At 35.9% G+C, this 9,896-nt stretch overlaps 1 pseudogene; it reads left to right on the top strand.

Moving 5' to 3' along the window:
• Positions 1–8,661: 8,661 nt before the first annotated feature.
• LOC120125056 lies at positions 8,662–9,517 on the top strand (annotated as a pseudogene).
• The last annotated feature ends 379 nt before the right edge of the window (positions 9,518–9,896 follow it).

Genomic DNA, 9,896 nt, shown 5'->3' with positions numbered 1-9,896 from the left:
TTAATTTTCCACTTTCGCAAGATTCCATTGGCATCTTCTGTCGCCGGTTATGTAACTTCACCACCACCGACAACCTCCCAAAGGTCTTGACCTTGTAAGTATAACTCCATACATGTTGCCCACGTGTTGTAGATTTTGTTGTTGAGCTTCTTGATCCCTCCAACTACTTGAAGATCACCCATCTTAACAGCAAGGCTTTGACTACACCAAACAAGCTTGAGTAACAAACGTACAGAGTACTAAATTACTCTAAACACAAAGAAGCTCTACAAGGTTTGTAATAACCCCAACAATAACTCAAGAAATATTTTCTGATGTGGAAGATCAGTTAAAAACTGCAGCCACAGAGCATACTCAGAATTTCAAGAGACCTTAAAAACGTGGCTCTTATACCAATTGTTGAATCAAAATAGAGTAAAAACTCTAATTGATCGAGAAGAAGAAAAAACTCTTTAGAATAATCTCACAAAATTGCAAAAGGGATGAACTCTTAAGAAAGCTTTCAAATGCTTATAATTAAGCTTTGATTGTTGGATGATAAAACTCAAATACAAGTAGGGTATTTATAGGTTACAAGAAACAATCTAAACCACTCATTAAAATAAACATTAAATAATCTAAACCATTGAAATTAAAACATGAGAAAAATACTTAATTTTCACCTAACTAAATTGATGTAAGCAATGACATCAAAACTAAATTGATGTAAGCAATGACATCAAATTAATTTAGGTGTGAACTTATTTAGGCTAATATTGAATTTTCAACACTTTCGACCAATTAGCTTGTGCTTGGTCATCTATATGGTGGTGTCTAAGATTATTGTTAACCGTTTAAAGCTAGTTATGCATGTATGTATTGCTCCTAACCAATATCCTTTTGTCCCGAGTCATCGTATCTCTGATAATTTTCTTGTTGCGCATGAACTAATCCACTATCTTAAAAGCTCTACAAATAGCCCCAACAAAGGGGCTGCTCTAAAACACGATATGGAAAAAACTTATGATTGAGTGGAGTGGTCTTTTGTTGTGTGCATGATGCAACGTTTGGGGTTTGATGATGCATTTATTTTGCTTATTTTTAAGTTCATTTCTTCAGTTACTTTTCATGTAACTGAAGAAATGAACTTAAAAATAAGCAAAATAAAGTAACTGATATGCATACGAGGGTGTATCAAAGGGGTGAGGGCAAGTGTGCGGGAACCAATGATTTCTCACCTCTTATATGCATACGAAATTAATCCTTTTTATGAAGAACTCTACGGATGAAGAAAGAAAGCTCAAAGAGATCCTCTCCATGTATAGGCAATCTTCAGGGCAAAGATAAATTACGAGAAGTCGATTATCTAATTCAGTCCAAATACACCTCAGGATCATAGAAGACTAATTAAGGATGTATTTGGTGTTTTTAAAAAGGATGACCTTGGAAGCTATCTTGGTTTATCGCTTATTAATTGTTGGAAAGAGTAAGACAAGGGCTTTCAATTTTATTGAAGATCGAACAAGCAAACAGGTTCATGGATAGACTAAGAATCTACTCTCCTATAGGGGACAATAGGTTTTCCTTAAGTTTATGGTTCAAGCGCTTCCTACCTACGCAATGTCTTGCTACATCTTCCCTGACGGAGTTGTAGAAGTCATCACCTCACATATTAGGTTTTTTTGTGGTCCGGGAAAAGGGACACGCGTGGGTGGGCTCTCTTATATTGGGAAAAGATCTATCGAGATATGCGCGATGGGGGAATTGGGTTTCGTGATTTGAAACTCTTTAATGTGGCCTTGATGAGAAACCAAGTTTGGAGATTTATTCAAGATCAGGAGTCGATTGCGTTTCAAGTGTTCAAAGCTAAATATTTCCCCAACTCTTCTTTCTTAGAGACAACACTTAGAGAGAAAGCCTCCTATGCATGGAAAAATCTGGAATTTATAAACCAAAATCCAACTTTGCTAAAAATAAAAAAAAAATTGATAGAGAGTTTGTCATGATGCATTACCCACTGGGAAAAGCTTCGCAATGCTCTCCTTTCGAATGGGATATGCTCTTTGTGCAATTTGGAGCTATAGTCTACAGTTCATGCCTTGAAAACGTGTCCTAAGGCTCGTTCAACTCTTCTTTTTTCTGGTCTCAATATCTCAATCACTAACTGGCAAGGACATTCATGCAAGGAGTGGTTGGAATGGGTGGCTTGTCAATTGTATCACGAGGGTTTCACTTGAATACTTGTTCTTTTATGGAACATTTGGAATCGGCGTAATAATGGGTGCATGATGAGGAAATGCAAGAGATCGGGATGTGGTGGCTGCGGCCTGTGGCTTTTGTTGGAGTTTGTCAAAGCTAATGCAACTGTTGCGTCGAGAGTCGAGACCTTCGCGTGTGATGGATAAGACACACATATGGAATCGATCAATGCAGGACACTATAAAAATTAATGTTGATGGGGCTTTCTGTGCAAAAACTAATAAGGTTGCGATTGAGATTGTTGCAAGGGATCACAATGGGTTGGTTCTTGGTGGAATGGCTTGTAAAATCGACCCACCTTTCACTGCCGAATCAACGGAAGCTATGGAATTCACTTTTGGACTTAGGTTCGTGGTTGAGAATGGGTGGCACCGTGTAGTTATCGAAGACGACGCTATCTCAATCGTGAACAAGACTGCAAACCGAAGAGAGGATATCTCTACCATCAGATTGATGCTCAACATGGTCCATGCGATCATCGATAACAATCAAGGCTTCAAAGTCCTTTATGTCTACAGAGAGCCCAACAAGGTTACTCACTCGCTCGCTCAATGAGCTTTGTCGAGAACCAATCCGTATTGGTTTTATTATGATGAACCCGATTGTATTAAACAACTTGTAATCCTTCATGCAATTGAAATAAAATGGAAATCGTCTTTCAAAAAAATGAATGAAAATCACAAGTTAACCAACGATTAGCACTCTAAATTAGGTTTTTTACCCTAAAATAAAACTTTAAGAGGCTAAAATGCTCAAGAATAAAAGAATAAAGGTCAAAGTGACTATTTAGTCAAACATTAAGATACTTTTTTTCCTTAAAATGAGACGTTGGGGAGCAAAAGGTTCCATAAAAAAATATGTACCAAAATGACCATTTCGATAAAAGTTAAAGGTTAATTTTTTACATTATACCTTTTTTTATCTATGTATCTCTAAAGTACTTTTTGACCAAAATATATAAATACATAAAGCATATCATATTTTTCATTTATGTACTTAAAATATTTTTAATAAACACCGCTCGTCAACTTTATAAAACTTAGATAAAGAAAATGATAGTATAAGTTAGATACTTTTGACTAAAAAGTACTTTGGATACCTAAATAAAAAAATATAATTTAAGTATTTATCTTGATAAAAAATTTAAATACCTAAACGAAAAATGATATACTTTAAATATATATTTAATTAAAAATATTTTAAATATCTAAATACAAAATATAATAACTTTAAATATTTATTTTGATAAAAAAATACTTTAATTACCTAACTTTTAGAACATCATTTCACGGCCAAATTGGGCAAATAATCCACTCAGGTGGATTATTTGGCCCAATAGGGCACCTAAACTTTTAATTTGGGAACTACGATAATTGCAACAGTGCACATGGAACTCGTCACGCCGACGTGATGAGTTTCAACGAGTATAAATTTGATTTTTTTTTATCGTAGGATTGACCGTTTTCAACGGTCAATTTTTAAAAAAAAAAAAAAATTCAATGGAACTCGTCACGCCAGAGTGACGAGTTCCAACGGCTATTTTCAATTTGAAAAAACTAGCCGTTGGGTAGAGTATTATAAATAGATGTTTATGTTGGATTGATTTTTCACTTGTAATCAAACATTCTATTGAGAGTAAAACCTTTTGTGTTAAAATATCCTCAAGAGAAGAAATGTTACATCTTGATGATGTTCATATTTCGTCGATCGAGTTGACAACAGTAAATTTAATTTGTTTTATTTCATTTTAGATTTGAAAAAATTATAGTATTAATAATAATTATTTATGTAATTGTATTAAATAATTTATTTTCAAATTGTAGCAAGAAGAACGAACCATTCATCATCGAGGAATGACGAATGAAGAGCTACATGAGCGGATGGTGATATATATTTCACAATTCGGATTAGATGGAGCAACGTTTCTTCATGGATTTTAGGTGATGTCGGCACTGATATCGGCGTTGATTGAGTGTTGGAGGCCCGAAATGCATACATTTCATTTACCTTGTGGTGAAGTGACGATAACTTTGGAAGATGTCGCGTATCAACTTGGCATTCCGATTAATGGTATGACATTGGTGCTTCACAACACTTATAAGGTAAATACTGTTATTTTAAATTTATTGGGAAATGAGGCTCCAGCCGATGTCATTAATGGGTTGCGGGTACGGATGATGTGGTTGGAAAGAGAATTTAGAGTAGATGAACAATCAATGGAGCAAGAGGTGATATATGCAGCTTTAGCATATCTTATGATGTTGATTGGAGGGATCTTGCTACAAGATAAATCGGGGAATTTGGTGCACACCCAATATCTTTCGATAATGGAGGATTTCGTTGTATGTCGCCAATATAGTTGGGGTTCTGTAATTTTGGCGTTTTTGTATCGTGAACTATGTAAGACGACCGTAGTCGTTAGAGGAAAAAAACGGATGTAGCGGGTACAATTTTGCTCCAATCATGGGTGTGGTATCGTCTCCCATTTATGATGATTATTACATCCACTCCTATGGAGTTTCCTCTCACCGCAAGGTAAATTCATATATTTAAAGTTTTGATATTTTATAATATTTATTTAAATATTTTGAAAATGAAACTAAATAAAGTATTATTTTAGATGGCGACACCGAATAACCGACACAAAGTTGTCGGGTACAATCAAAGTAGATATTCGGATGAGGATTCATATCGTCTGTAGACATGCGGTAAATTTTAGTATTTTATGCATTAACTTTGAAATTTTAATATTAATTGTTTAATTATTCTAACATAATACTTTTGACAGTTTAATTGGATGTCTTATTATGAGTCGGATATCCAACGATGTCTACCGTCAATGTTCTTTGAAGGAGCGGAGACATGGTGTGCCATAACACCATTGCTCCATTTCACAATTGTTAAGATCCATGCCACCGATAGAGTTTTACGACAATTTAGGTTTCAGCAACTGATAGAAATGTCAATGTATGACATTGACGATTATCATAAAATAGATGCACGTGGGAAGCATACCGAAGATTGGCCGAGGAAGCATGCTACATTCATATATCAATGGCAAAATAGACATTTACGATTACCTAATCGTTCCGAGGTACAACTCAAAGATTTTGATTTCAATGTTTCTCTCTACCTCCAAAATTATGAAGCAAATAGGAAATCATACTTGACAATACCGGAGGAGCGGTCCGAGTGGGAAATAATGAAGGCAAAATATGGAAAAAAATCATCATCTTCATCTTATGCTTCCGCCAATTATTATCCATCGCAAGAAAGTTATGTTGGATATGGTGCATATCAACCATTGATGAAGAGACGATCGGCGTTGGAAGGAAGTGGGTGGGATCAAGTGCCACCTTCACAATAATTTTCCTCAGAACCGAAAGAAAGAGGTCTATGGGATCATCTTCTTCATCACGAATAATCCCAATAGCCAATTTAGATGATCGTTCGTCTGAATAACCCCAGTGGGCAACACATAACTCTGGCATATCAAATATTTAAGGATTCCACATAGCATCGTAGTTAATGTCATGCATTGCAACTGCATGATGATACCGGGGTAAATCATGGTGAGGCCTTTCAGGTTGAGGGTATGTCCTTGCCCAAACATTTGGAGCATTCTGCAATCCTTGACATCGTGAAATATCTGCCTCCCATATATCAGCCTCAACATCCAAACCTTGTCCCTCTGAAGCAGCCTAAAAATAATCGGACTCATCGACTAATGGTATGTTGTCATCGTCTACCAACGGAACAATATCTTCATTATCCTCGCTAAATTCAGCAAGGCTTTCACTGAGTCGTCCAACAAGGTTATCATCACCATAACTTGCATGTGGTTCAGAGGGTATTGCTTCTTCTATTCTTCGAGCTGGTACTGATGACGTTGGAATATCAGTTGTATTTATGGTTTCGACGTACATCTCTACCATATTACTATTTGATGATTGATGAAGTTCAACCATAACAGCAACATCGTCATCACCATCAAGCTGAACTTTACCATGTGTCATTGGATTTGAGGAGATCAGGTACCGATAACTTAAACATGAAACATAAGCTCCAAGTTTTCTCTCAATTTTTTTGCTTCATTTGGCGATGAGATACATTTACAGGGAACATCATATTGATGGGCATGTGTGACTTAAACACAACACCAACATCAATTTGTAGAATTTCGCCATTATAATGGACAACTGTGAAGAATTTGTTGCTCCTTGTTTGAAATGTTTTTGTTTAGATGAAAGAAGTTTGTTGTGTAAGAGATTGAAGATGAAAGGAGTGTGTTATGTAAGAGATTGAAGATGATGTGCACAACTTAAAGGGAAGACATATTTTTTCTGTTAGAACTCGTCACACCGGCGTGATAAGTTCTATTGAAATTTTTAAAAAAAATCGACCGTTGAACAACAGTCAATCCAACGGTCAAAAAAATCAAAATTATACTCGTTGGAACTCGTCACACCGGCGTGACGAATTCCATGGGCATTAAAATATTATTTTTTACTTTTCTTTTAAAAATTTTGCAAAAAAAAAATATTTTTTATTGAGACTTGTCATGTCGGAATGACGAGTCTCTTAGTATATATTAAATTTATTCAGACTGTGGGGCCAACTTGACACGACCCATTGAATAATTATATCTCATGAAACTCGTCACGCCAGCATGACGAGTTCCATGTACACTGTTACAATTGTAGTAGATCCTAAATTAAAAGTTTGGGTGTCCTATTGGGCCAAATAATTCACCATGTGTATTATTTGCCCAATTTAACCTCATTTCACACCTAAATTTAACATTTTTCTTTTTAAATTTATTATATGTTTTTTAAAATTTAATACAGGTACGTGACAAAGTTATTTATTTTGGTAAACTTTTTAAACTGCCGGCATCTGATAATATATTTTACTTGCTTGTAAATGACATGACTTTTCAAAAAAATATATATTTCGTACGAGTAAAGGACATTGAATTTTTTATTTAAATAAAATAAATTAAATATTACGAATGACATGGATTTCCAAATTTTGTAAAACTGGTGTAATCACCATCTAGGGTTTCCCCCTATCTTCCCTTTATCATCAGTCACCACCATAGCCTTTAACTTCTCACAGACATTAATTGCATCTTATATTTCACTTCTTTTTCTATTTTCAGTTTTCTTTTAAACAGTTCCAATTCAATTTTACAGGCACTTCATGATATGTATATTTATAGAAAAATCAGCTGGCTCATTGGATTGTTTTCTGTTAGAGGTACTGAGTTTTGATAGGTTTTTGTTGGACAATCATCTACAATAATTTCCCGGTTCACTGAGTTACTCGAGTTGGTTGTGTTTTCTGTTGATTTGCTCTTTGCGTGCTGCTGAGACTTGTTTCCATCGATGTTATGCTCGATTCTTGGTGAAGGGGTTGGAGTTGTTTTGCTAAGGTGGCTACTTTTGTGCTATTGGCTGTGGGCGTCTCGTCTCAGGGGTTTGTTATCGCCTTGTGGCGTTTAAATTCTAAATGTAACAACATGATAATTTTAATGGTGTTTTTTTATATAAAGGTCTCAACAGAGTAGTACTTTAGTGGCGTTTTTATATAAACGCCGCAATAGGATTTACATATAGTGGCGTGTTTTCAATAAATGCAGTAATAGATTATCTTTAGCACCTATAGTGGCGTTTTTTCAATAATCGCCGCAAAAGATTAGTACTTTCGCAGTATTTTTATACAAACGCCGCAATAGGATTCACCTATAGTGGATTTTTTTTATCACAAACGATGCGACAGTGTAGTGATTTAGCAGCGTTTTTATACAAATGCCGCAATAGGTTTCATCTGTTCTAACACCGACAACAGAACTTGAACTAGGGTTTTCTCACTCACTTTTTATAAAAGCCCAAACTTTCTAAGTCGGTTCTTATTTCCCTCCAAAACAACAATTTTCATTCTCTCCTCAGCTAATCAAAAACAAAACTTGTTTCAAGTCTTCAACTTTTTTCCAACGAAATAAAATAAAAATGTCTCTTTTGTTCTGTTAACAGAGCACATCAATGGCTTCGCGTTTCGAAGCGACAACACTGGTGAATTCACCATCGTACCCTAACTCCATCGTCTGTTCCAACGAGAACCTGATTGTCGTTGCATCCGGTCACCTCGTCACTATTCTGGTAAGTGTTTGATGTTTCAGTTTTACTCGCTATATAAATTGCTACAATGACATTGCTTTCAGAAAGTTCAGTGCTGCAACCATCAGGTTTGGATCCAAACCTCGGGCTCACTATCATTTAAGGTTTAAATATCGTCTTCATAAAACCCTATACTCCGACTCATAGTATAATATTCGAACACTTAAAAAAATTATTGTTCGAACACCATAAAAATCGCAGACAAAGAATCCGTCATTTTAGGGCATTGGTTCGAATTCTTTTCACTCTTCTTTTGGCAATGGCGGAGGAAACGAAGAGTAACCAATCGACAGTGGAGTCGGTAATGGAGAAGATCAGTGAGAAGATTCACGGCCATGATTCTTCTTCTTTGGATTCTGATTAGGATCATGGGAAACTCGCTTCTCCTAGCTCCATTAAGGCTCAGATTTATAGGTTGTTTGGAAGGGAGAGACCTGTTCACCATGTTCTTGGTGGTGGAAAGCGTACGTACTCTCAAACCCTCTTTCACTTTTCTTTTCAAGTAATGAGATCCGGGTTTTGTGTTAGTTTTATTTTTATGAAGTTGATGGACATATGAGTGAAAATTACCGTGCAGTTAGTTTTAGAATGATCCAAAAACATTACTTTGGTGGAAGATAGACAGATCTGCATTTTATTTCACACTTTATGATCTGTTTGGTAGCTAAGAAAATGCAAGGCTTGAGTTCCTACTTTTAAAATCATTTGGTGCAGCTGCTGATGTGTTCTTGGGGAGGAACAAGAAGATTTCGGCTGGTGTTCTCGGTGGAGCAACTGCAATCTGGGTCCTTTTTGAGTTGATTGAATATCACCTACTAACTCTACTCTGTCACATCTCGATACTCGCTCTTGCATTGTTGTTCCTCTGGTCCAACATTCATACCTTTATCCACAAGTAAGTTGTAGGCAATTTGCAGTAACTTCAGTCAATTGGGCTATCAAGTATAAGATATTGTTTGATCTCTTAAAGAATATAATCTAACCCTTTTCTTCATAGGACTCCACCTCACATTCCACAAGTTCATTTGCCAGAGGAGCCATTCTTACAAATTGCGTCTGCTCTGACAATTGAACTTAACCATGCATTGAAGCTGCTATAAATGCATAGCCAATAGAAACCCTCCCCAAACATAAAGTCTTCTCATTATCTTTTACCGTTGCCTGCCACTTTTCCCTGATGTCTGAATCAGAAACAGACTTTCCCAATAATTTCGAGTACTCCAAATCTTGTTTCTTTATCTTATTTTTTTCAATGCTCGATTCCTCCTATTCAACTCCGATAAAACTTTCTCCTGGATATCAAGAAGGGACCTGACTTTTCTTACCTTTTTAATCTTTTTTTTACTGAACTAATTATGGGATAAAGGACTGATTAACACTTTGCTCATCGCAGCCCTTGTTCATCACATCCTCAGAATATTCCAAAGTGTTCTTAGCATTAAAACACTTATTCATTTCCCCATCAAAATTTGCAGCCCA

The sequence above is a fragment of the Hibiscus syriacus genome, unplaced genomic scaffold, assembly GCF_006381635.1.
Source record: "Hibiscus syriacus cultivar Baekdansim isolate YM2019G1 unplaced genomic scaffold, ASM638163v2 tig00110429_pilon, whole genome shotgun sequence".
Taxonomy (NCBI): domain Eukaryota; kingdom Viridiplantae; phylum Streptophyta; class Magnoliopsida; order Malvales; family Malvaceae; genus Hibiscus; species Hibiscus syriacus.
This window is presented reverse-complemented; position numbering and strand designations above follow the sequence as displayed.